The sequence below is a fragment of the Euprymna scolopes genome, chromosome 22 (genome assembly GCF_053919585.1).
Source record: "Euprymna scolopes isolate OS-2025 chromosome 22, ASM5391958v1, whole genome shotgun sequence".
Lineage (NCBI taxonomy): Eukaryota > Metazoa > Mollusca > Cephalopoda > Sepiida > Sepiolidae > Euprymna > Euprymna scolopes.
The window spans coordinates 115805659-115833264 of record NC_136503.1 but is presented as its reverse complement, the minus strand read 5'-3'; the positions used below and the strand labels follow the sequence as shown (position 1 = coordinate 115833264).

The 27606-nt window shown below is 33.8% G+C and overlaps 1 protein-coding gene and 1 long non-coding RNA gene across 2 annotated transcripts in view; one reads left to right on the top strand and one right to left on the bottom strand.

Moving 5' to 3' along the window:
* LOC145243680 (coactosin-like protein) overlaps positions 1-27606 on the top strand; it is a 121090-nt gene that overhangs the window by 31762 nt on the left and 61722 nt on the right. The gene's annotated exons all lie outside the window — the stretch shown is intronic.
* On the bottom strand, positions 4736-15347 carry LOC145243679 (uncharacterized). Its single transcript, XR_013862935.1, has 2 exons — positions 14958-15347; positions 4736-5523 (listed from the first exon to the last, which is right to left on the bottom strand). It is a non-coding gene; the product is annotated as an uncharacterized LOC145243679 (long non-coding RNA).

Sequence of the window (27606 nt, the reverse complement as noted above, 5' to 3'; positions counted from 1 at the left end):
ATTGTAGTCATTTGTTTTCTTGCTCAGAATGATGGACGATCCTTTTAATGTGCGATCTTAAGGGTAAATGTCACATAGCCCACTACACAATTGAGGTCATTACCTTTCCAACGAGCCTTTATTTGTTAAATTCTGACCAATAGTCGCTGAGATTTTGAATTATAAAATTGTCAAAATAAGTGGTATATCTATCTCTCTCTATATATGGATATATCTACACTGGTGGCCAAATTAAATATTGAAATGCTCATATCTTTGGTTCTATGCGACAAAACTACATGAAAATTTGCAGGCTTTTTGAAGATTATAATACTATTCTATTGTTAAAACTTTATAACAATTGGTAAAAACAGAACCTATATTTTCAAACCAATAAATTATGCCCAAATTTGCCTACATTTGTATATATAGTGTTCTGCATGCCAAGTTCCAATTTTTTCCATTTTGACCCTTTAGACGCTATTTTGACCGGCTGAAAACGAAATCAAATTTGTTCCAAGTTCTAATTTCCTATATATCAAGTTTCAAGTCTGAAGACCAAAAATTGACAGAGTAGTTTGGTAGAGACCGTTCCGCACACAAACAGACGAGATCACTTTTATATTTATACTATCTGGTCGTCTGGCATTGCCCGGTCATAAAATATGCATAAATATTATATTTTAATTCATACAGAGGCTGAGATATGTTCATACGAGTATTATGTTTTTCTAAACAGTTCACTTTTTGTAAGTAAAAAAAAAATGGATTTTCGGGCTGAGATCGAAATCAAAACCTAAAGACAATAAATCAATACGATAACCATTAGGCCAGATTGACACGGGCTTTAAAAAGTGTTTTCAAACCTTATTATTCTTAACATAAGGAATCTGTCATGTGAACCATTCACACATGCGCATTCATAAAACAGTTGACAAACAGATAATAAAATTCATATACCAATTTTCCAATTTTGACTCCTTAGCAGCCCTTTTTCCGGATGAAAACCGATTAAAAAGTTTTCCACCAGTCTGAATACCCTATATACCAAATTTCAAGTCTGTAGATCAAAAATTTGTTGAGTATATAGGTTGTGAAGTGTCTTTATATATATATATATATATATATTTTTTTTTTTTTTTTTCAATACATAATACATTTTTATACCTACAGACACTAGTGTTTCATGTTTATGCAATCATCAGTGTAGGAAATGATAATTACTGTTGGTCACAGGACTTGAACTCAGTCAACAATGACAACCTTGACTTTGCAGGCTGACGTTCTTCCACTTGGCCATCAAGAATCAATATTTAAATGGAAGTGAATTATGTTAATTATGAAGCCATGTAAGCAGGCTTGTCATAATTCAGACAGTGACAAGAGTATTCTAACAAACAGGAAGTTTGTGAATGATGCACGTAGCTAATTCACGGCCTCATTCTTAATTTAAAAATAGGGCTCAACTTTAATTTTACTTAAAGGGATTTGTAACTATATTTATTATTCAATAAATATTTATAATTTTTTAATACCTACAGCCATGAGTGTTTCATACTTATGCAATCAGAAGTGCAGGAAGTGATAATTACTGCTGGTTGCAGGATTCAAACCCAAACAAAGTCAACCTTGGCTTTGCAGGCTGGCGTTCTTCCACTCGGCCGTCATATTGTTGATACGAGGGAAATAAATTAAGAAATAATCATTTAAGTATGCTCCAAGAATTCAAAATAAACAAAAATATTTTGTACAATCGTTTCTGGGATGATATGAGTTTTTATTAATCTCAGCACAGGAAATTGACACTAAGTTCAAAGTTAAAACATAGCATCATGACTATTGTGAGGACATTAAACAGTTATACGGCAAATCAAGAGGGAAAGAGAGTGCTACACTAAGGTGATTACAACTTAATTAGAACCTGTTACAAAGCAATTATATCCGGTATAGAAATGTGGCAAAATAAGGAAATAAATATAAATATATAAATTTCGTAACTTACTATCTCTCTCTCTCTCTCTCTCTCTTTCTCTCTCCCTCTCTCTCTCTCTCACACACACACACACAAACACACGCACATACACGAATGTGTGTGTGTGTGTGTTCATGGTTATTAAGCTACGCAAAGACTTTCAAATTTCATTCCTGCAAGAAATTGTCAGGCTAAAATATCCCAACTCTCCTTCATTCTATCGAATTTACTGCATAATTGAGTGTGAACTATACTTTAGTCTTGATGTTGTGTTCTAGCTTCAAAGTTGATGTCTATTCCCTGTACTGAGGATATCAATGCATTTTTACCTAAAGATTCCTAATTCTAATGAAAATAAAATACAGAAATCTCTGTTTAACTTAATCTATGTAAATATATTTTTATAACTTACCACTTAGCTCTACTCACATATTGAGCACTGCTGAAGTAAATACTGAAAATCAATCCATAATATAAATAAATATATATATATATTAACTACAACGTTGATTGGGATCCACACTTCCATATTTTTTTATTGTCATTAGCATTTGTGAAAGCGACCATTTTTCAGTCAAATCCATTGATTATCTACACTAGATGACGATCCATCATGGTAAACCAGGAGGAAGCTTCACATACCTTCCCGCAGTAATTAAGTCCACGATACATTCTAGTCCATATTGCACTGTAGAGAATCTACTGTTAATTTTATAAAATTAATTTTATGTATGATGGCTTGAATTAAAGTTTAAAATGAAAAAGTCAAGTATTATGCTTCAATTGTGCTTTAAACAGAAACATTCATTTCGAACGCGCCCCTATCATATCAAAGTACCTACTCTTGATTTTATATGTCAGTCTTTTTGGCTTGTGTGATAATAAATTTCTCAAATGCACTTGTGATGTTAGGCTGTGTAAGGTGTTAACTTTAGTCAAAATCACCTGTTATTTCTTTCATCGAATTATTTTGATTATCAATTATCAATACTTATTAAAGATATTCTGATACAAAACCTATCTAAGAACACTGCCAGGCGCATAAAGTATTTTCATGTGAAATTTCATAAAAATCGGTCCAGACATTTTCGAGTCCATAGGGAACAAACTTACACAGGCAGACACACACACACACAGATATAAATTTCCTTTTATATAATAGTCGATAGTGGCTTCCTTGAGTCATGACAAACTTTGGATACCCACTGTAAGGGTGCCTGCATGTTGAATATTTGTAGCAAGAGTTGTGAAATCCCAAACTGTAGCTCTCCTGAGTCGACATTGTTAAATACCAGTGGCAAGTGGAACTTCAGGGCGGCTGGAAACAATGTTGAGATAAGCAGAGAGTACATACAGCGCCTAGAATTCTCAAATGGTCACCCATCTGGTACTAGCCTGGCTCAACATTGCTTAACTTTGGTGATCTATCTGATGAGACCCGGTGTATCAACGTGATTATGCTATATATATATATATATTTTTTTTTTTTAATTCCATTTTCGGAAATAAGGGTTGTTGCCTGATGAGGTCTCTAGTTGGTAAATACTGGTAGATCGAAACATGCTCATGACTGTGTAGCAACAAACTACTGCTTATGTAAAGACAAATATATAGATATAGCAAATAGTAAATTATGACAACAAAACACACAGGCTATGGATACCCACGAAGGGGTGCCCGCAAGTGAAATTTTTGTGGCAGGAGGTGCACAATCCCCAACTACACATCTCCTGAGTCGACATTGTTAAATACCAGTGGCAAATGAAGTGTATGTACAGGACGGCTGGAAACAAATGCCGAGATAAGCGGAAACATTATGAAATTATGACAATATATAGCAATTAAAGCTCCACAGAATCTTTTGTGTTTCATCCTCGTAAGAAATCGTCAGACTAAAATGCATAGATTTCATGTTATCGTTTTTTTTATATAGCCACGTGATATTTAACTGAGAGTTAATTGAGAAATTTATTACTATTAAAGATCAATATAATTTAAGACAACAATGTTTTTTACTTTGAATTCTTCCGCAAGACATTTTTTTTTGTTTTCCATATCTACATTGAGTTATTGTACAATTATTACCTACCGAATTTCTTCTTTCAAATGTAAATCAGACTTCAAAGTCATCATCATCAGCAGTGGCAGCAGCAGCAGCAACAACAACAACATCATCAGTGAATTAACGTCCATTTTATAAGCTGGCATATGATCGATAGCTCTAAAAATATTGACTTCTGCACTGCATATTTCTATCTATACTACCCAGATTTAATCTTCCTCTGAGGTTATCGGATCTGGGGGGGGGTGTTTAATACTCATATTATATTTCCATCATATCATTCTCATATCATTTCTCCATGCAACGCATATCCTCAACTCTCACTAGCCAGGTTTCACTTCTGTACATCATCACACTGCATATTTATGTCTGGTCGATTCTTCCCTTAGTTGACAGTGGTAATGCTATGCTAGTTAGTTATGGCAGAAGTTCCTTGAACTTATTCTAACCACTCCTAATTCTTGCAATCACACTAGCACCTACTCCTCCTTGTGCTCCAATGGTATCACCAAGGTAGCAAAGTTCCTGCTTGTATTCAATGGTATCACTATGGTAACAAAACTTCTCAACAACCTCAATAATTTTGCCATCCAGGTATACTTTCCTCACCTCTAAATTCTCATCCATCTCCATTGTCTTACAATTCTTGTAGATAAACTGATTATCCTTTCTGAACTTACCAGCAATTCCATCGCATGTCTTGTACAGCTAATGCTTGCAAGTGCAACAAAACATTGAATTACAACTTTATTTGCAACAAAACATTGAATTACAACTTTATTTGCAACAAAACATTGAATTACAACTTTATTTGCAACAAAACATTGAATTACAACTTTATTTGCAACAAAACATTGAATTACAACTTTATTTGCAACAAAACATTGAATTACAACTTTATTTGCAACAAAACATTGAATTACAACTTTATTTGCAACAAAACATTGAATTACAACTTTATTTGCAACAAAACATTGAATTACAACTTTATTTGCATGGTGCGTTTTATACTTTCGTTTTGATGACACCCTTTCATTCCAATTGAAACATAATTTGTTATTAAAGAAGGATAACTTGAGTTGGTGTTGTTCATACCAAACTAAGATACGTCTTTGACAGTCAGTCTGATCTGACAATGGCTTTGTTGCTGTCTTGCTAAGGTATGGAAAATGCCGGTAGAGCTGCTCAGGCAATTTTTGTAGGTCAGATTGTGTTTCTTCTATGTGCTGGCTTTTCAAAACATTACCATGTGTATAATCTCATGAAAAGTATTTGGTTTCATTTGGTTGTTTTGTTTTACAGCATATCAACCCTTTTCAGGTTATTTAATGCCGAATCTGGTAATTTTGGTAAAAGTTTTTATGCTTCAAGATCTTAGTTGTTCTGTAGTAATAACTTGTTACTTTTGTTTCTGGCTTTACAGAACATGAATAAGTTTTGAGAAAAAACAATGGCATCAATGTTTTGGTGCATTTCGGGCCAAGAAACCAGTATCTTCAGACAGCCTGATCTGATAACAGCAATTAAAAAATATGTTGTGGAGAGAAATCAAATATCCATGGAACACATGAAAGCAAGTAACTAAACAACTCCCCAGAAAGTGATCAGACAGTAAAATGCTCTGTGGGTCATTTATATAATATTCTGCTTGTTCCTTTCTTAGTCTCATACGTTATGCTTTGGAAGAGGCCAAACTGCTTCAAAAAGGGCCAACTTTGCACAATTTGGCTTTAAAAAGGCCAATATGGCAACCTCGGATAAGAATATGGGAGTAATCTCCCTTTGATGTGGCCTCATTTTCAAATATTATAATAATATATGATCATTGATGTTATGGTGTGGGAACGACACTTGTAGTAATTTCAATATGCATGGTTATTCACCGAAGAAATAAATCAACAAATTTTACATAAAAAAGGGAACATTCGAAAGAAACAAAGCAAATTAAAGAAGAACATTATCTGCCAAGAGGTGTTGGTCTGTAGAAGTAAATTAAAGATTGTCACTTACAATGTTATTTTATTATTTGTATTGAACTATGTAGCACAATAATACTTATTAATTTATCTCATTTCGGTTAGTTCTATATTTAAAATACAATGGACACTATTTTCATAGGAATGTTAATAAACTCATATTTGCTGCATGTTATTAGTTTTTCTGTCTAAAAAAAACTAATTTTTTGTGCTATCCAGAAAAATATAAGTTTTATCAAAACATAATTGTTGATTAAATATATTTCTCATTCGGTAGAATTTTTACAGGTCTTGCTAGTTATTATTTCAAATAAGCAGTTCTATGACATGAATATATTGTACATTGCGTTTTAGGGGTCATTAGCAGAGAATGTGTACCATTTTGTGGGCGTTTCTCTCAACGGTTTTCTTTGCACATCAGAATCTCCTCCCCCTCCCTGCTTCTCATGTGAAGTCCCATTATATCATCATATTACTCAACATGAATAAAGGCGATATAGGATTTTTTTTTTAAGTGCACGTATTATGAGGATATTGCATGAATTTCATTTTGCATTCCCTACCAAGTGAGGGTCTTATGTTTTTTTTTTTAACTTAAATTCACTCCCAGAAAAGGCACATTGTCACTGAAACTTCAGGGACATTCTAAGTAGGGAGTTGATCAGCAAGATGCCTGTTCACATTACATTTAAACTTCTGCATGTTAGTACACTTAGGGAAGTAGAAAACAGGGAGGGAATTCCTAAATCAAACAGTCGGAGGGAAAAAACTGTCAGAGTAGAAGGCTCTCTGATATCAGGGTACCTCTATAGTGAAGGTGTGGGATTTTGTTGCTTATCGGGTTAGTCAGGGTGATTTATGTTAAGAGGGAACCTACAAATTCGCTGGAGTACATTGTAAAATAAGCACAGGGATGCAATAGTGCAGCAATGAGACAGAGGTGTTGGAGCTTGCTTCACAGTGCGGGACCTATTAGATTGGAAACTCTTTGTTGGAATAGAGTCTACTTGCTAATGCACTAGTTCAAATGTAGCAGCAATACTCTATGCATGGTTGAATGGTGACTTTGTGGAAATATACGGTACTGCTTTCGATGTTCTTTACTTTGACTTGTTCCACGGGGCATTTCTTTATTTCCATATCCACATTGTGTTGTCGTTCGTTACTTCTCTTTGGTGTTTTATAATTTGATTTCCATTAAAACACTTCAGGACTAAAATGGAAGATTTACATAAAATCCATGCAAGAAGTAGAATAAAATGTCAAGTAATTCAAAGGCAAAATGCTCCTCATCCCATTATCATTTCCACCGACAGTGTTACTCCACATAGAATAATAATTGAGAAGAAGGCAAAACTAATCAGTAAGATAAAGAAAATAAAATTAATTGATAAAAAGAAACAAACAAACTAATTAATGGGAAAAAGAAGACAAAGCTAGTCTATAAGAAAATAAGACAAAACTAATCGATAGGAAAAAGACAAAACTAATCGAGAAGACAAATCTAATCGATAAGAAAAAAAAAGACAAAATTAATTGATAAGAAAATAAGACAAAACTAAATGATAGTAAGACAAGACTAATCGATAAATAAAAGAAGACAAAACTAATTGATAAAAAAGAGAATGAAACAAATTGTCAGATATGATTATTCTTTCCATTTTTATTATCATCAGTTATTATTAAAATCAAGCTTTTCCTTCTTTGCTCATGAAATTAAATTTGCATTCGTGATTATTCATGCTGTGGAGCGAATCGAATTAACGTATGTTTACTTTTATTAAATAGATTAGTTTGGGTCACCAGGAAAGAATGAGCACTCTTTGGGGCCTTCATCTCAACGGTTTTATTTGCACACAGCCTCCCCCCTTTTTCCTAGATGTACAGCCCCATTACATAAATGTGATGATTTTTTTTTTTTTAAAGAAAACAAAACCATCGCGTTTTATGAGAATATTGCATTCATCTCGCTATGTGTTTGCCAGCAGATGATAATGTTTTTAAAACATAAAACGTGTCATAGCACGTGCAATCACCTATCTCTCTGTCGTTAACCATACCATACCATACCATATATATATATATATATATATATATATATATATATATATATATATATATGTGGGTGGGTGGGTGGGTGTGTATATATATATATATATATATATATATATATATATATATAAAGAGAAAGAAAATTAAAACTGTAAGTTAAAATTTACAATAAATTTATTGTTCAACTGAATACTCCATAAAATTTACAAAGTCCTTATTCCATGGAGTTTCAAAGAATGCTATTCTTGCTATTCTTCTCATCAGAGGACAGAAAGAAATCAGCAAATTATATTTGTAGCAATCCTAGAATTTGCTGGTTATGGCATTAAGTGAAATCGCAATTTGTCATAGTCTTAAACTGCAAAGATATACATGTTCTTTAAAAACAACATGTGAAAAAACGTGGGAAATGTAAAAAGTAATTAAAACAAACCGGGCATAACATTGCAGCTTGCAGAAGATTCTTTCAAGGTCATCCGAAAGGCAAAAATAATTCTTTAGAAAGAAAGGTCATCCGAAAGGCGAAAATAATTCTTTAGAAAGAATCAAATCTAAATTTAAATCCAGTTGAATATAATAAGCCTGGTTGGAAAATTTTCAACGCAAATGAAATTATGGAAATTATTTTTTTCGGATAGTGGAGTAGTTCAAAGATAGGTTGATCCCCAGTTGAGTGGATTTGATAAATAAAATGGACAGAAAAACAACATGTCATCTTCCATTGCTGGCTTAACTAGTTAATTTAAGAACATAAATTTATTGTAAATTTCAACTTATAGTCTTAATTTTCTTTCTCTTATAATAAACTCTACTCTCTATTGTGTATTGAGCTTTTTTATTTGGTTTGGATTAAATTATCTGTACATAAATACTGGTCTTTATATTACATTGAAGTTTACCGTTGCTTATATCAGGTAAAGACTGCATCTTTTTTTATTTCATTATTTATATATATATATATATATATATATATATATATATATATATATATATATATTGTTTGATATATATTAGTGATGGGACGATTCCAATATTTTTACCGATTCCATACTAAATTCCCGATTCTGATTCTGTCTAAATATTTAACTATAGCGTTGCTACTTTTTCTCTAATTACCATAAAAACACGTTAAATGTGCAGATATTTTCTCAAACGTAAAAACAAACTTGTTGGCACGTGATCTCAAGATTTTAGTGTTATTGGTAGTTTAAAAATCAATGTATATTTATTATTTTATTATTACTATTAGTAGTGGAAGATTTTGTTAAAAACAAAATCAATTAAAAAAAGATATTTAAGGGAATCGTTTTTAGCATCGGAAAATAAACACAATTTTTTCTGATTCTAATACCGATTCCTATCCTCCAAAAAGTCTGATTTTTCTGATTCCCGATTCCAATTCCGATTAATCGTCCTAACACTAATACACACACACACACACACACACACACACACACACACACACACACACACACACATATATATACACTACACTTTTTTTTTCTTTTTTGTTAAAAACGTAAAAAAAATTATAGCCCTTGGACTTAGAATGCTGGTTGAATATGATTAAATTTGAATTAATTGTTGACTAAACTGGTGGAATTTATGCTAATTTTTACATTAAATACTAATCCCTATTAATTCCTTCTTGTGCATGGAATGAATTCCATAAAACTTAGTTCACTGCACCTTATCATAACAAAGGTTCCTACAAAATTTCAGTCAAATCGTCCCAGTATATGTATATATATATATATATATATATATATATATATTATGTCACCCATATGCAGTACTGTTTCACTGTATCACAGCTCATCAGTGCCACTAGACTAGCAACTATCTCAAGCCAAGTTTGAAACTCGACCGTAATGAAATTCAAATTTTGCAAATTAGAAATAAAAACATTTATTATTTGAAACAGATACAAATTAAAAGATTTTTCCTTATTCCATGGAGGTTTAAGAAATGGCTTTTATTCTCAGAGGAAAATAGTTAGCAAAATACCATGTATATAAACTAGCTGTAATTTTGTGGGTTTGCAAATAGTTTCAAAACTTCAGAGTTTACGAAATATAATAAGATTATATCTTTTTATCTTAAAATTTCCAAAATTTTTAAGTTTGTAAACTTGAATTTCTGAAAAAAAAAAAAAAAAAAAAAAAATATATATATATATATATATATATATATATATATATATATATATTATTTATTTATTCAAAGGTAAACAGTTACATTTGATTGGTTGCTACAAACAGCCATCTGTTTCAGTCAATGAGACTTCGTCAGGTTACCCTGAACCATTCAACACTATAGAAAAAAACTATAGTGTTGAATGGTTCAGGGTCACCTGACGAAGTCTCATTGATCGAAACAGATGACTGTTTGTAGCGACCAAATGTAACTGTTTACCTTTGAATAAATAATATATATATATATATATATATATATATATATATATATATATATATATATATGCTAGCTCTCTATTAATCTCATCAATATATGCACAATGTGTTCCTGAACATCCAAATACATTTACAGCGAATTAAAATGTTATAAATGGCATAGAAAGCATGAAAATCATCGATAACAAATATTTGGTTACTTCAGCTTAGAATTAGCAAAGATTGAGTCATACATAATCGGTGATCAGACACCTGCCAACCTGGCTCTACAATACATACTTACCAAAAAAAGCAACCTTTGCCAATATTAAGTATTTTTTTTATACTATTTTTATTTAGTTGCAATATACTTATTATACACAGCCGTCATAATTATGTTGACACATCTGTTTCCGTTGGATCACCAAAGTTAAACAACGTTGAGTCTGGTCAGTACTAAATGGGTGACCATTCATGAATGGTAGGTGCTGTCTGTGCTTTTTACTTATCTCAGCATTGTTTCCAGTCATCTTGGACTTCTCCTTACCACTGGAATAAAGCAGTGCCAAACCAGAAGTATGTTTGGGATGGTGCAACCTTTGCTTCATAATTAAACATACAGCCACCTTAACAGGGGTTATCCATTTTTTCTAAAGACTGAATGGCGAGCAATTATTTACATTATTATTGATATTCAACAGATTTCGTAATGAATACCTTTTTTATTATTAAAATAACAACTCTTATTTACTCCAAATAAGCCATATTGTCACTTAGACGTAGGTGACTACTATTTGGGACCATATATAAAGGGACACTATGTAGGGAGTTGAGCTGCGAGATGTCTGTTCACATTATATTTAATTTTCTGTATATCAGGCTAGTCAAGAAAGCAGGAGACCGGGAGGGAATTACAAAGTCGTGTAATTCAAGAGAAGAAACTATTTGCCTCCAACTTCACTTAGACCCAACAAACAACTCTCTCCGAAATTTCCCTATGTGGACTGAAACCACACTTGATGATCTGAAAATCACTCCTCATGTCCGTGATATAAAAAAAACTTAGACACCTCCAAGGCGTGTGGACCTAATCTCATCCCCGTTTTACTAATTAAGAAATTCTCAGTTTTCTAAACTCTACAGCAAATGTCTTGTTGAATTTTGCTTCCCAAATAGCTGGGAAATAGTTTCTGTGGTACCAGTGTATAAGAATTCTGGTGAAAGAACTGACCCACTCAATTATTGTCCTACCAGTTTCCTTCCACTCTTTAGTAAAATCTTTGAGTCATTAATCAATCAAGCACAAGTACACCACTTCTCAAAAGATGTTCTCTGTGACTGTCAATATGGATTTAGGCAATGCCATTCTACTGCAGATATTTTAATGGTTATCTCTGAAAACATATACCATACACTGGTATATGGGGGGAAGCCAGAGCTGTAGCCCTTGATATATCCAAAGCTTTTGGCAAAGTCCGGCATGAAGGATTTCTAATGAAAATAAAAACATGCAGAATAACTGGATGAATTCTAAATATAATTAAATCCTTAAATAAGAGGACCATCTAGTTTGTCCTTGATGGACGTACATCCAAATAACATAATAATAATGTAGGAGTGCCTCAGGGGTCGGTCCTTGGACCACTATTATTCCTGATATTCATAAACGACCTCCCTGATAACATTGAGTATATCTGCCTCTCTAACAACGCTCTATGACAGGCATGAGTCAAAAATGGATGTACACATATCTAAGAAAATGACAGAATCCTTAGAAAACAACCTCCAGACTGTAGTGAAATGGGGCTGTAAATGGATGGTGACATTTTATGCTACTATGACTAAGTTGCTTTCCTTTAATAATTACAAGAAGTCTTCTCAACTACCAATAACCATTACTAATAATATGCCACCTGAGAGTTCTTCCTTCAAACTCCTCGACTTAATATTCACAGGATCACGCTAGAAGATTATTCACTTATGAGAGTATCCTATCCTTCTACAAAGCCACCATCTGCACATGCATGAATTATTGTTGCCATATCTGGCCTGGTGCATTTACTGCTAGTCTCTCTTAGACAGAGTCCAAAGAAGAATATCCAATCTAATAAGTCATGCACTGTCAACTAAGCTCTAACCCCTGTCCCATCATCACAATATTGCATCCCTGTTCCTGTTTTACAAATATTTTAATGAAATGTGCTCTGATAAACTCCTCACACTTGTGCCCCACAACATACATATCCCCGACAAACTCGCTTAGCAACAAAATCACACCCCTTTACTGTGAATGTCCCTAAATGTCAGAAAGCTTTCTACTCTAATAGTTTCTTCCTTCAAACTGTTAGACTTTGGAATTTTCGTCCTGTTACCTACTTTTCTGACTGTACTCATATACATAAGTTTAAATGCAATGTAAAGAGACATCTCGCTCACCTCTCCTTAACATGACCCTGAATAGTAAACCCTTACTATACAACCCTTACAATATGCCTTGTTTGAGGTGAACATCAAAAAAAAGATTTTAAACAAGAAAGTAGAAGGGATTTCGGCATCTAAAGATCTCTACAGTAAAGAGGTGGAATTTTGCTGATTATCAAGTTAGTGGGGGGTATTTACATTTGGAGGGCACATGCATTATACGTTTGTCAGAGCATACTCCATTAAAATACTTGTAAAACTGACACAGACATGCAATATTGTGACGATCGGACAGGAGCCAGGACTTACTTGATAGTGCTGGATATATCAGGTTGGAGACTCTTTTTTGGACCTTGTCTTACTACTTACCATGGACTTACAAAGTACAAATTGTTTTCCTGAGCTTCCTTATATCTTCTGTGGAATTCTGGAGTCCATGCCGGCCTGGGTTAGGAATATCTGGTGTGGGTTATTCGACCATCTTTGGTTTGATCATCCTCTCTGCCTTTTCCTCAGGAGTATCTACTATCTTGAATCCCACTTTTGCAACGACGATAATGATGTCACTTGCACAGAGCATGTCTGAGATTTGCGTAACGGTGGCAAATATCAACATATTTTGGACACTGTTGAATCTGATCAAACCTGAAGACCAATATAAAATCGTTTTCTCCATGATGTAAAATCTTTTGTCACCATAATCGTATTGAAAAACAATAGACGCGCATCTGAATTTTTTGATAAGGATTGATAACTTGTATTATTTGCATTATTCGAACTGCTCTTCTCATCTTGAGTGTTATCCGTACAATGTTTCGGTCAATGTAATTTCCAACCTTCTTCAGTTGTATCTTGTCGAACTCAGGAATCTTTCTTTCCTACATGGAATTTCAAAAAATACCATTTATTCAATCTGCTGGAGTAGCATGTGCTATTTCTGTCAGTCATGACTGGGTAGAAGTTTTAAGTAGTTTACAATTGTTTTTTTGTTTTTTTGCTTTTTTTAGTGTTGCTTGCACTGAAGATTGAACCTTTAACCTCCCGAAGAGTGTCACTTACAACTGAATTTTACCAAGTACTTTATCTACTACACCATAGCTGACCAATAGTATAGTGAATAAAGGGTTCCATTTGAAATTCCATACAGATTCCAAAGTTCAATACAACATTTTTTTTTTTTTTACATGGAGTTCACCACTTATCAAGGCCCAATGGCTACTCAGGGATAAGGGTTATTGTGTGTACAGTAATCAAAGGGATAGTCGCTGGAAAAATGATGGGCTCGTTCTATCATTCTAGAAAGTATATTTCTTTTTTTTACAAGGAAGTCGCCACTTAAGGCCCGAAGGCCACTCGAGGATAAGGTTTAATGAGGATAAGGTGGTAGTGTAGTAATTGTTAACGGTGTAAATTGGGTAGAATTTGATTATTTAAGGAGACGGTTCAACCAGAACTTGTTTACATTAGATTTGGAGGCTACCATGTTGTATTCAACCAGGAAGCAGGCCAGCAGAACAGTGTTCCACAGGCGAGCAGTTCTAGAAGAGAATCTTTGTACATGGAATATGCATTTAGATTTAGATTTATCTCTTGTTTTTCCGTATTTTAAATGGCCTTTTTCCCTGTTAATTTCGATGCATTGCTACTCCTGTGCCCTCCCAGCCTCTGCCTTCTCTCTTTGAGAAGGAGTTTATTGCTAATCGTCTGAGGCACCTATATCGGGGAATACCGGCAGAGCTGCCCAGGCATTTTTTACAGACCAGAATGCTCCTCCTCTGAGACGCTGACTTTTCAATCCCACTTTTTAACCTTAGTGTCACTAGCAGTGTCAGAAATGGCCATTAAAAATGCGTCATAAAAATTTGAATAATTCAATCTCCTATCTTTTGAAGCTGATAACTACTTGAAAAATGTAATTCAAACCCTAATTTTTTCTTCAATAAAAGAAGCAAAGACCAAATTTTTAAAAAATTACAGGTTAAATAGCAAATTATGTAATATTTGTTTTTTTAAATCGGTTTTCTTTAAAAAAGATTTAAAGAAAATCAACGAATTTTAACTTCGATAACAATAATTATATATATACATTATAAAAAATCACTTACCCATAAAAAATACTAATCAATGGGTACTTCCATTCTTCGTTGTTAAAAATTTATCCATATTTATATTATATTCCATGTCCTTTTTAAATAAAATACTTTTTTAAGCAAGGATTCAAAAAAACGCGACATCAGATGTTTTTCACAGTTTAAATAAAGTGAGACAAATGTCTTCTTTTCTTCGAGTTGACATCTTTGGTGGCTTTAAGCGCCAGAATTAATGTCTTTTTCTATTGCGTGCTGTAAACAAAAGTTAGTAAATATGGGCCACTGTAGTTGAAAATCATCCCATTTCACCTATCAGTTTTTGCCGATAAAAAAAAACGAGTCTACCGATTTTGGATTTTTTTTTTATTCTCTTAAAAAAATACATGATTGTTTGATTTAATATATATTATTTCTTCTTTACCGAGTGAATTTTTTTTAATATCTAAAAAAAAAAAAACATTGAATGAAATAGAAAAAATTGTCGTAATTCTACGAAATTTTCTGAACAATATAACAAGATTATAAGGTTTCACTTAAAAAAAAAAAAAATTCAACGTGGTTTTAAAAAAAAAAGGTTTAAACTTTGGACCTTACAAGTAAATTTGCAAATAACTGTTCTTTTTTGTTGTTGTTTTAAATTAGCTTATTTTATTTATTGATTTTTTATCTTCAATTTGTGATATATAAATTTGAGGTGAGAAAATTATTTTCATTTTAATAGACATTTCAAAATTGAGGAGTGAATTTAAAAAAAAATGCTTGTCTAGAATATTATAAAGTGATAAATACCAAGCTACCCTCGTGGATAAAAGAAAAGGTTTAGTTCGAAATTCTGTACAACTTCCTAAGTTCGACTAAACGCATCTGAAAAAGGTTGGAGGTTATATTGGTCGAAACATTGTGAGAATGACATTCAAGATGAGAACAATAGTCCGAATAATCTAAATAATACGAATTAATCCTTATCTAAAAAATTCCGAACCCGGATACAATTATTGCCTACAATAATTAAATAAAGATTTTTTGTTAATTAATCTCATTGCTCGAGACATTAATTGTTCTTCTTTTAAAGTACATATTTCTTTTGAAAGCCGCCCAACCCGGATCACCACTTACTTTAAGCCTACAAGCCCCCCTCCCCCTACTGGTTGTAGAAAGCTTTAGAACCTGCATACCATATATAGCCATCATCTTTCACCATAAAACATACTTTAAGGAAAAGAAAAAAAAAACTACTTAAATAACCGGCATAATATTAAGTATTGTTTTCTCTCATCCCAAATCAACTTGGGCGTCATTTAAACGATCCAGCATTGGTGTAATTTAGGTGGCTTTGAACTCCCCCACCCTCTCTTTCTGTATTTATATATATGCTATTATTTTTTACCCTCTCTCTATTGTTACCCCCCTTTCTTTCTCTCTCTCTCTCTCTCTCTCTCTCTCTCTCTCTCTCTCTCTCTCTCTCTCTTTACGTTCACAAAATGACCTATCCCTTATCGAAAAAAATTAGTTCAGAGAAAACATGACCATATAAGGACATGGGCCAAATGCTGTGACCTCTATTGTATTTGTTGTTTTTCTTTTGTTTCTGTTTGTTTTTTTTTTTGTTTTTTTGTTTTTTTTGTTTGTTTTTCATCTCATTTGCCGACAGCCGGGAAAGTAAAACTGCTCGTTTCTATTGGGACTTATTTTAACTGTTTCACGGGGAACGAACGTTGCATTCTTGTTGCTTGTAAGACGTCTTGAGCAGACTCCCCCCCCCCCCCAATCGCCGCTAGATCTGGAGATTTTCTTTGGAATCTCTAGCCATTAGAGTTTATTTTCATTTATTCTAAAATCTAGAGATTTGTTTGCCGTTGATATTTATTTCGTCTCCACCGCAGGAAGCTGTGACACAAGGTTGGAAGGTGGGGGAATCAAGCCAGCGCTCTTATAGAAGGAACACTCTGGCCTATAAAACTGGCAACCTGCCTGTGCAGACTGCAGCCCCATTAGTATTTCCCGGTTGGGGCATTTCAGGCAATTAGCAATAAATGTTTCCCAAAAGTAAGAAGGCAAAACCAGGGAGATCGGATACCCAAAGGATTATACAGGATCAATACCACAGCCCGACAAATAAAATGTCATTGAAATTGACCAGATCGCGCTGAACTGATTGTTGAGAACGGGTCCTCACCTGGCATTTAGCAGTCCAGAATTTCTAAACAAGCGAAGATGTAGAGATAGATTTCAGTTCATCTACTTTCCATATTCATTTCCTATCTAGTTATCAGATATGATCATATTTCTTAGTCTATCTTCCAGACATGATCTCGATCGATGCCTCCATTCAGTCTCAAAAGACAAAGGACCCCCCCCCTGTAAAGGCAGCTGCGTGTGTAACTGTGAAGCAAGAGTTGCGCAATAAACAACCATACCTCCTTAATCGGCACTGCTTGAGTCCAGTGGCAAGGAGAAGCGCTAGACGACTGGAAACAATGCCGAGATAAGCGGAAAGCACATACAGCAGTGCTGTATTACAGCACCTGGAATCTTCAAACGGTGACCCATTTTAGTGCTGGCCAGGCTTAACGTTGCTTAACTTTGGTGATCTAACGGGAACCGGTGTATTAACGTGATTATGCTGTGTAATTTAGCATTGTTTCTGGACGTTTTTGGTTTTCTAAGTTTTTCGGATTTAGCCGATTTTGAAAATCTCAGTTGCCAAACTGATCTCAAGTAGTATTTTTTCAGTTCACAGACAGAACAGCAATTCGAATTGCGATTCATTAACCTTAAATTTAATGATATGTAGAAAGTGGGTAATTTATAAAGATTGCAGCCATGGTTACGAGATAAATCCGTTTATGTATTAAAAGTAGTTTTATGATTTTGTTCTCGTTAAATATTGTTAATCTATATCATTATTCGTGAATATTAGATGAGGAATCATTTCGAGTTTCGTTTTTAGATTAACACATTATCAGTTCAAATTCGGTGGCCATTTTGTTTGGCTTCAGCTTCTTTCACATAACGGTGACACGTTTCAAGCGTGCTTTTCTCAATTTTAGATGCATAATACTAACTGGATTTTTACTGGAAATGATTATTCATTTAGTAATAACAAAAAGAAAGAAGAAAAAAATATAATACCTAAACAGATTTTTTTCTCGCATTTTTCCATGGCCACGATTTTTATAAATGACCGAAAGTGGCGCTGGATAATAGTTACCGACACACACTGTAAGCTCCACCTGCTAGACTCGAATTCTCTCTAGGTTACTGCATCATTTTCATTAATATACTTGAGAAAAGTATACATCAATACATACTTTAACCAGTGTATGGTCAGCACAGATCACCAGGGACGGCCCAGGACGGTTCACTATTATTGCAGATTGATAATCGATTCTCAATTTGCAAAGGGTATCTTGCATCAATACTGATAAATAACAATATTTGCATGTTTTTTTTTTATGTACTGATGAGTCATCACTTATCGAGACTCGAAGGCCACTCGAGGATAAAGATTAATGAGTGTATCAGGTCGACGTTAAGACAATGCCTTGAGGATTGGTAATAATAGTTTAAATTGGGTAAAATTTGATTTGATGCTTTAACTGAAATCGCTCCAGACAAAGCATGAAGCCACTTGGTATAATAAAGTAAAAAAAAAAATCAGACATGTATATCACTTTCCGATCACAAACTAACCAACAATAAGTGTTATATGGATAAATTCCGACCCAAAAAAATAGAAATTCTTCCTCCTTTATCAGAAACATCACTGATGGACTGTGAGGATTAAAGGACAAAATAAGGGAAGTGAGAATTATGAAGCTCCATTTTCTACTCTCCATGATTTAATTAATAAATTGATTATTTAAGAGGATGGTTTAGCAAGAATTTGTTAATATTAACTCGAAAACTACCGTTTTATAGTTAGCTGGAAATCAGTCCTGTTGTATTATGTTCCATAGACGGACAGTTCTTAGAAAGAAACTTTGCTCATGGAAGTTTCGTTTAGTTTTAGGTACATATAGAAAACAAGGAAAATTATTTAAAGTGGTTGTAGCTAGACGGGTTTTTGTTTGAATATTTTGCAGGGGATGAACCATACATTAGAGTCTAATCGAGCATCTATCATGAAATGTTTAAGTAGAGAAAGACTAGGAAAAGGGCCTGTAGAGAAAAAGAAGAATATCTTAAATTAAATTTCAAAGTTGGTTTTGTACTCTATTGAGGGATTAAAGGGGTTCTAAGCAGCATATTTTTTTTAATTGCAAAAAAAAAAAAATTAAAAAACAACAAAAATGAACGATGCAGCTTCTATTCCAAACTCTAACAATAAAATAAATGCTGATAATTTCACAATGGCTAAAATGATTTTCAAACAATAACCAAACACAATGGCTGAGTTCCTCAGAGTTTTCAGTCCTGTGTCAAAGTTCATAGTCGCCTTTGAGGTTATCGATTGAAATTATTGATTAATCAGATTAATCAGCTGATTACTGATAAACTTTATACTCAACCAATCTTTATCTCGACATTGTGTCTATGGCAAAAGTTCCCAACCTATGGTACTCAGCGATATTACAGGAGGTACTACAGAACTGGTGTTATAAGAAAGATCTCCCTTTTCTTGTAAGTAAGAAAAACATTAGATAAGTAAAAATGAGATTAGGATAGACCGAGATTCGAACTTTGTAAGCAAGATTCAGAAATGGAATTTTTGCATTGTTCAGTTTTCACATAAAATAGTTTAGATATGTTGTTTGAAAAGGAATTTAATTATTCAATTCTTTTTATGAAAACTGAATTAAAATAAGGTCAGTTAGAAGAACGAATAATAGAAAATTTAAAACAAAAATAAGTTAGATCGAAAATAGGTGAGAAGAATTCTTTGTCTGCAGAAATGGGTTGAACATGTGCGGATCATGCATGAGTTCAGGCCACGTGAGTCGAGCATCTTCTTGGACATGTGCATGACGTCATAGCAGAAAATGAATTCTCAATATAGTCTGCTAGTTAGGAGATTAGACGGAGTTAGACAGATAGGTAGGCAGGGTTGGGCAGAGTTGGAGACAGGAGACAGTCGAGTCCGAATCGAATCAGAGGAGGGTCTCCCTTTGGAAGCGAAGGGTTAGAAAGTTTTAATCATGTAGTCATCTTTGAATTCCTGGAACCAATCATCATTGCAAGCGGCCGAATGTAATAAAAGAACACATCATATTTTGTAACTGCGTCTTCATGTTGTGTCATTCTTCAACAATTAAAGGTAATGTGAAACATCCTTTATATGAACCTTGTGTCCACTCATTTTTATAATGAACTTTGTGTATAACTCATCTAAGTAATGTGTCCCCCTCTCTATCATAAGTAATGACAGGCCTCTCCTGTGTCATAAGAACTAATAACCCTCCTCCCTAAATATATGTTATGAGAACCACAAACTGTAAAATGTATAAATGTCCTCCTCTCTCTTCTATCCCCCTCTCATCGTGTATTACATGTCCTCCTCTCTCTTCTATCCCCCTCTCATCGTGTATTACATGTCCTCCTCTCTCTTCTATCCCTCTCTCATCGTGTATTACATGTCCTCCTCTCTCTTCTATCCCCCTCTCATCGTGTATTACATGTCCTCCTCTCTCTTCTATCCCTCTCTCATCGTGTATTACATGTCCCCGTCTCTCTTTGAAATGTACCCGATACATGTCTCCACAATATGAACACCCGACTATACAACACTGGGAGTTCTATTTGAAACTGAATATTACTTAATACTTTATATGTTATGCAACGGGTTCTTGTGGAGGTTGATTCAATCCTCAGAGCAAGCGATACTAAGAATACAATTGCAAATTATTTGAAAATTCTACCTGGTCATGGCTGATGGCCGTGGATTAAATAAAAGGTTCTGTTTCGAATTCTGTACAGATTCCCGAGTTCAACAGAAAGATTCCAGACTTCAACAAGATGCACCTTAAGAAAGTTGGAGGTTACACCGGTCAAAACGTTGTGAGAATATAGTTCAAGATGAGATAGTAGTCCAAATGATCTAAATTATCTCATCTTAAAAATTCAGAAACGTTTTTATTTCGTTGTTATTCTTTATTCATGCTGGTCATCCCAGTTGAGAATACGTCCGTGACAATCAGTTCAACAATAACTTTGTAGTTGTCGGTGTGAGCTTATGTTTCTGTTCAATTCTATGAGGTTCACCCTCCCAAGCCTTACCTTCTTTCTTTAGTTTGAATGTTTTGTTTTATGACATATCAACCCTATTCGGGTTACTTAATGTCGAATCTGATCGTTTTGCCAAAAGGTTTTATGCTTTAAGTTCGTTATATCTTCAAATATTTATCCATGGCATTTGGATTGGTTTGACTTGGTTGTTTTATAAAAGAAAATTTTTACTTTTGTTTTTGCAGAACATGATTGAGTTTTGCAAAGGAAAAAAATAGCAATAGCATTAACGTTTGGTGCATTTTATGCCAGGAAGCCGTAAACTTCAGACAGCCTGGTCTGATAGCACCAATCGTCTCTCTTTAGCTTGCAGATAATTGTTGAAGCGTCCCTACAGAGAATGCAGACAGGGCTGCTCAGGCATTTTTGTAGGTCACTTAGCCTTGTGTCTAACATTGTGGAAAGGAGTTTTTGAATAATAATAACTAATAAGTTGATAATGTGCATAGCTTTTCCATAGTTGGCGGCCAACTTCAACAAAAGCTGGTTATCAGTGATCGGAAAGAGAACCCCATATCTATCACTGTCAACATTTCTTTCTTTGAAAATTAATTTCCTGTTTTATTGGAGCAAAACACTCCCGTGTCCCATATAAATGCAAAATGATCCACTAACAATGGACCTTTCGACAGGAGGAACTTACTCATTTAAGAGGCTTTGTCCGGAATTTTCAAAAACAAGAAGAATCAATATTTTTAAACTAGAGCCTCCCATACCCCCCTCCAAAATCCGACCTGCACAGTAAATTTTTTTTTTAAACTGAATCCATTTTTAAGGTTCGTCCATTTGATCTATGCGTTCAACGATGGAAATGCTAAAGTTGGAGTACCCAGCATGGTCTATGTGGACCATCAGTTGTCCACAGAATAATTTTTGTAGTCCACAGCCAGATTTGAAGATTGAAAAAAAAATTGTTTCTTTAATATTTTTTTCACTTAAAAATGCTAAATCTAAACGTGAAAACGTGTGTGTGTGTGTGTACATTTCCCTACCAAATAACTCTGTCAATTTTCGGTCTACAGACTCAAGATTTGACATAAGGGGTATTGAGATTTGAGTAAATCTTTTTAATCGGTTTTCAGCCAGAAATTTTGCTCTTAAGGGGTCAAAGTTCAACGATTTGACCTTTGAGAACTCTACCAAACCCCTCTACCAATTTTAGGTCTAAACACTTGAAATTTTAGATATTGGTTGCTTGGACATGGATTTAACTTAATAACTTGATTTAAGCTCAAAACAATAAATGTTAAGGAGTCATAATTAGGGTAATGTTTTAAAAAAATTGACTTCTACGGTCTTTACCAAATTATTAAGCCAATTTTTGGTCTAAACATTTGAAATTTTACATAAAGTGTATTTAGACATAGAGCAAGCTTTTTAATCGTTTTTTTTTTTTTTTCAGAAAATTTGGCTTTCAAAGGGTTAAAGTTCAAAAAATTTTACCTTTGCGGTCTCTAGCAAACTATTAAGCCAATTTTGGGTCTTAACATTTGAAATTTTACATAAAGGGTATTCAAGCATGCAGCAAGCTTTTTAATCAGTTTTAGGGCGAAAATTTGGCTGACAAGAGGCCAAGTTTACAGACTCTACCAAACTCCTCCGCCAATGTTGGGTCTAAACACTTGAGATTTTAAATGTAGGTTACTTAAACATAGGTCAAACATTTTAACTTGATTCGAGTCCAAAACAATAAATGTTAAGGGGTCAAAATTAGGATCAAAGTTTAAAAATAATTGACCTTTGCGGTCCTTACCAACTTTTCTCTATGTTAATTTAGGAAGCCTATTATATAGAAAGGCATTACCGTACATATGCACACTTTTTAATATACACATATGCACATAAAGTTATGAACAGTACATAGGGCCCGAGCAAAGCCGGGCTGAACTGCTAGTATATAATAATAGGTCAGAGCAAAAGATTTTAGCAATTTAAAATTTCATTTTAAAAATGATAACCTGTGTTTTTGAAAATCTTTATTCATAAAAATAGCATTTGCTTGATTGCATCTGTCAACGAGCTGTTAAATGCTTCGTTTGTAAAATTCTTTAGATTTTCATGTGAAATATGAATCTAATTTGTGTTCAGTTTTCTTCTCATGATGTTAACCTAAAGTCATGTAAATGGTTTTGTAATCTTCGAAATAAGTGATAATCTGAGGAATCTAGGTCAGGAGATTATGTCGGATGGGGCAAGATTTTCCAACCAAATCTTCTAGACGATTTTTGGTCAATAGAGCTATGTGAGGGCGTGCATTATCATGATGGAAAATGACTCCCTTTCGGTTAAGTAAAGAAGGTTGTTTTGGGGGTGAACATGGGTGAGAGTATTGCAAAAAAATATGAATGATGTCTTAATAGTTGGAAAGTTATAATTTAATCACGGTGATATGTTTGAATAATAGCAATAAAATAAATTACAATGATTTAAAATATTCCTTCTACAAACCAGAAAAAAAACGTGCTGCTGCTGCTGCTGCTGCTGCTGCTGCTGATGATGATGATGATGATGATGATGATGATGATGATGATGATGATTGCAGCAGTGGTGAAAGAGGAAGAGCTAGATAAAGAATCATTGGAAGATTATCAGAAGTATAAGGAAAGAATCAAAGGGGAAAAGATGATTGAGCTGTAAAAAATGAAACTTCATTGTCAGTGTAAGCAAGATACTAAGGCACTAAATTGTCAGAATACATGGAACTTTCCGTCCAAAGCTGACTTGAAAAAAGAGAAAACCTTATATTTGCTGCTCAGGAGCAGGCACTAAATACAATCAATAGAAACATTTATGGGAAGAACTGTTCTGATAAGTGCAGGCTGTGTGGTGTAACTCTTGAAAGTGTGTCACACATTGTTGGTGTGTGTTCTACACTCACTCAAAAAGAGTACAAACGACGCTATGACAAAGTATGTGCAAATCTGCATTGGAGTTTGTGCCAAAAGTTTGGAATCCAAGTGAAGGTCAAGTGGTTCCAACATCAGCCAGAAGTGGCAGTGTAAAATAAAGACGTTAAGATTCTCTGGGATTTCATGGTTCAGTGTGACCGAGATACAACTCACAGAAAATCAGATATTGTAATTGTGAATAAAAAGACCATTGAATGGCAAATTATTGCTCTGCCCAAACGATTTAACTTAGCAGGCAAGGAGAATTAGAAACGATGGAACTATCAGACTTGGAGTGGAAATTGCTAACGTTGTGGAAGAAGAAAACTTCCATCATGCCAATCATCATAGATGCGCTTGGCTCAATTCCAGATGATCTAGAGAAACAGTTGAACTTCTTGGGAATCAAGTACAATATCACCGTACTCCAGAATCTTATGCCAGGTGCTTTCCATTTAATTGATCCTTTGAATATGCTCACTAGTTTTTATGTAAAAACATGATCTTGTAAAGCATCACAATACTGTGAAGTTAACAAACACATAATAATAATAATAATAATAATAATAATAATAATAATAATAATGCCAAATAGCCAAAATGGGTCAAGGAGGATGGAAAGACCGAGGAGAGAGAGCACTGATCAGACCTCCGCTGGACAAGAGCGAAGAGAACTGGGACCTTGGGGAGGCTTATTGCCACTCAAATTCCAGTGGAGACTAATGGCCGCTGCTAGCGAGAAATCGATGGTAAGCGACTGTTGCGATAATGCAAATTAATTTGCAAATGTTATCAGAAGCGGTTGAGAACACTGGAAAACTGGGGAGACTTGTTGTCACTCAGCTTCCAGAGAACAACACAGGCTGTTTTCAAGGAGAGATCCTTTATTACCTGTGTGAAAGCTCCTTATGAATCCACAACAATAATAATAATAATAATAATAACAATAATAATAATAATAATAATAAATATCCTTTATAAAAATCTATTATATGCTTTTTCCATGATTTTCGTTTTAATTTTCACCTTTTTTCACTATTCTCTATTATATCATTATTTTTATGTATATAGTTAATAAAACTATACATTTAATTTAAAAAATCTTACATTAATATTCTTTTCACTTTCAAATTTAAATACAAAATTTGTATATTAATATTAAAGCACACACACACGCACACATATATATAGATGTATTATTGTTTTTTTACTTAAAATATAATTAAATTAATAACTTAAAAACTGTCAGTTTTAGCAAATGGTAACAGAAAAATGAGTTATTTGCTATTTAAATACAGAATTCAATAAACGTTTTTTTATATAGTTTGTGGTTAATGGGGTGAAAAGGCTTGAGCAGTCACGTGCTAGTGCACTCTTTCCTGATTAACTCATAGAACTGACTTGCGTTCCAGACTTGAAGATTTGCGTCAAATCTGTTGTTAAGATTGCTGGAAAAATCGTTTTATCATTTCACTGCTCCAGAAGGTAACTGACTCCTAATGTATAACCGTCAAATACGTCCTAATATAGAGTATCACTGCCACATCTAAGGGTGTGCCATCAGAGGACCTGTTCTTGCCTTGACAAAGTAGAAAAATCAACTTCGAAATCTATAGCCTCATTCTCACAGAAGAGCCGTACCTGATCATCATTTTCTACTCCTTTGTTATTTTCATGGTAGGTGTTCCACAGAGCTTAAATCTCTGCCCCTCCTCTATAAAACAATCTCTTTGTACCTAAAACCGTATAGACCTTCAAAGAACTTCTTGTGAAATACGGTAACACAGGGCTGCTTCCCAGCTTACTGTAACATAATCATTTTCATGTCCAATGATAATATATTCTTGGTGAGCCATCTACCTAAACAGCCAAATTCTGCTCATTACACTCATCATCTCATTCTCTCAAAATGTTGTGCACCGTCAGTTGATAATCTCATTATCCTCTAGTGGCTTTTGGGCTTTGATAAGCGGTGACACATTAGTTAAAAATGAAAAAATAAAAATCTATTAGTGTGACAGACCAACTCATTAACAGACAGCGTATCTTATAATAATGCATGGACGTATCTAAAAACCGGAGTTATTCGAACAGGACTCAACCCATCCTTCTTCGAGTGCATCTTATTGAACTCCAGAATCTGTATGGAATTTTTGGAACATATAGGGTATAAAGACCACAGTAGATCGGAGAAACCAAAGTGACAGCTTTCGGTTGACACCCATTGACTTTGATCTTCAGATATGGCATTTGTAAACAAATTTTCAAAAAATAAGTTCTTCGGTTTTTAGACAAGATTTATTTTTTTAATGTAAGGTGCGTTTTTTTTTATTTACAAAACATTTTAATAAACAATCGAAAGATAATTATTTCATGTTCATAGTTATATTATTCTTTGGTAGGCATTTTAATTTTAAATAAGATCGAAACTCTATAATAATATATACGAAATCTGCAAGAATTAAAATATTATATTTAAGCGTACTTTACGACTGGGCGTTTGTACTAGCTTAGATAAATGCTTTTGCAGAAAACAGAAAAGCTACAATAATATTAGAGCATCTCCATTTACACTGAACATCTACAGAATGCCAACATCAATATATTACATATGAATGAGTCCCCTGTGGAATTTCCACAGGTTCCGCTAATAATTATTATCATTATTATTATTATTATTATTATTATTATTATTATTATCATCATCATCATCAATCCATCAATCAATCAATCAACCATTAACCATTAACCACTTTTGTTTAAATGCGAATTATAGTTCCTTTTCTCTTTTCATTCGTTTTCATTATTTTGCATCAACAACATCTTTTCTGTTATTCATTAAGCAACAATACTATCAATCAAGAGAGGGGAATTTGCTGTGCACATGTTTACGTTTGGTTATAAACTTTTAAGTTTTAAAACAACCGATTCATCGAAATAGGTGAAGCCAACTATTGCTATCCTTGCCAAAAGAGATTTGGGGTTAGAAATATATGAAGCGATTTTCAGAATAATATATATGCTGAGAAGCATTAGGCTTCGAAATACCTTGGTATAAAGAGCCCCCTTTATCCCCCAACTAAATGCATGTATATCCTTATTAAATAAATGACTCATTCTATATTTTCCATTATATAGTATTTGGGAATTCATTTTCCACTCCTATTGTCTCCTATATAAGCCCATTGAAATTTGTTGAGCTTTATATTATCCCGATAAGTCTCCTCTTAGAGAATTGAATTTACTCTCTTCTTTTATCTACCCTAGTTATATATATATATATATATATATATAGAGAGAGAGAGAGAGAGATAAATAAAATTATATAAACATCAGAAAAGGTCCTACATCATACGTTCAATGGCAAATATAATTGAAGAATGGCAATATTATTAAAAAAAAGTAATTAGTAATGATGACATTTTGCAAACTGACACCAATTAAAATATGCCAATCATTATCTGCACGGGTCACTCCTACTTTCCCACTAATGTATTTGTTGGACACACATGCAACCTCCTTTCCTTCTCCCCTTTGAGTGTATATTTCCT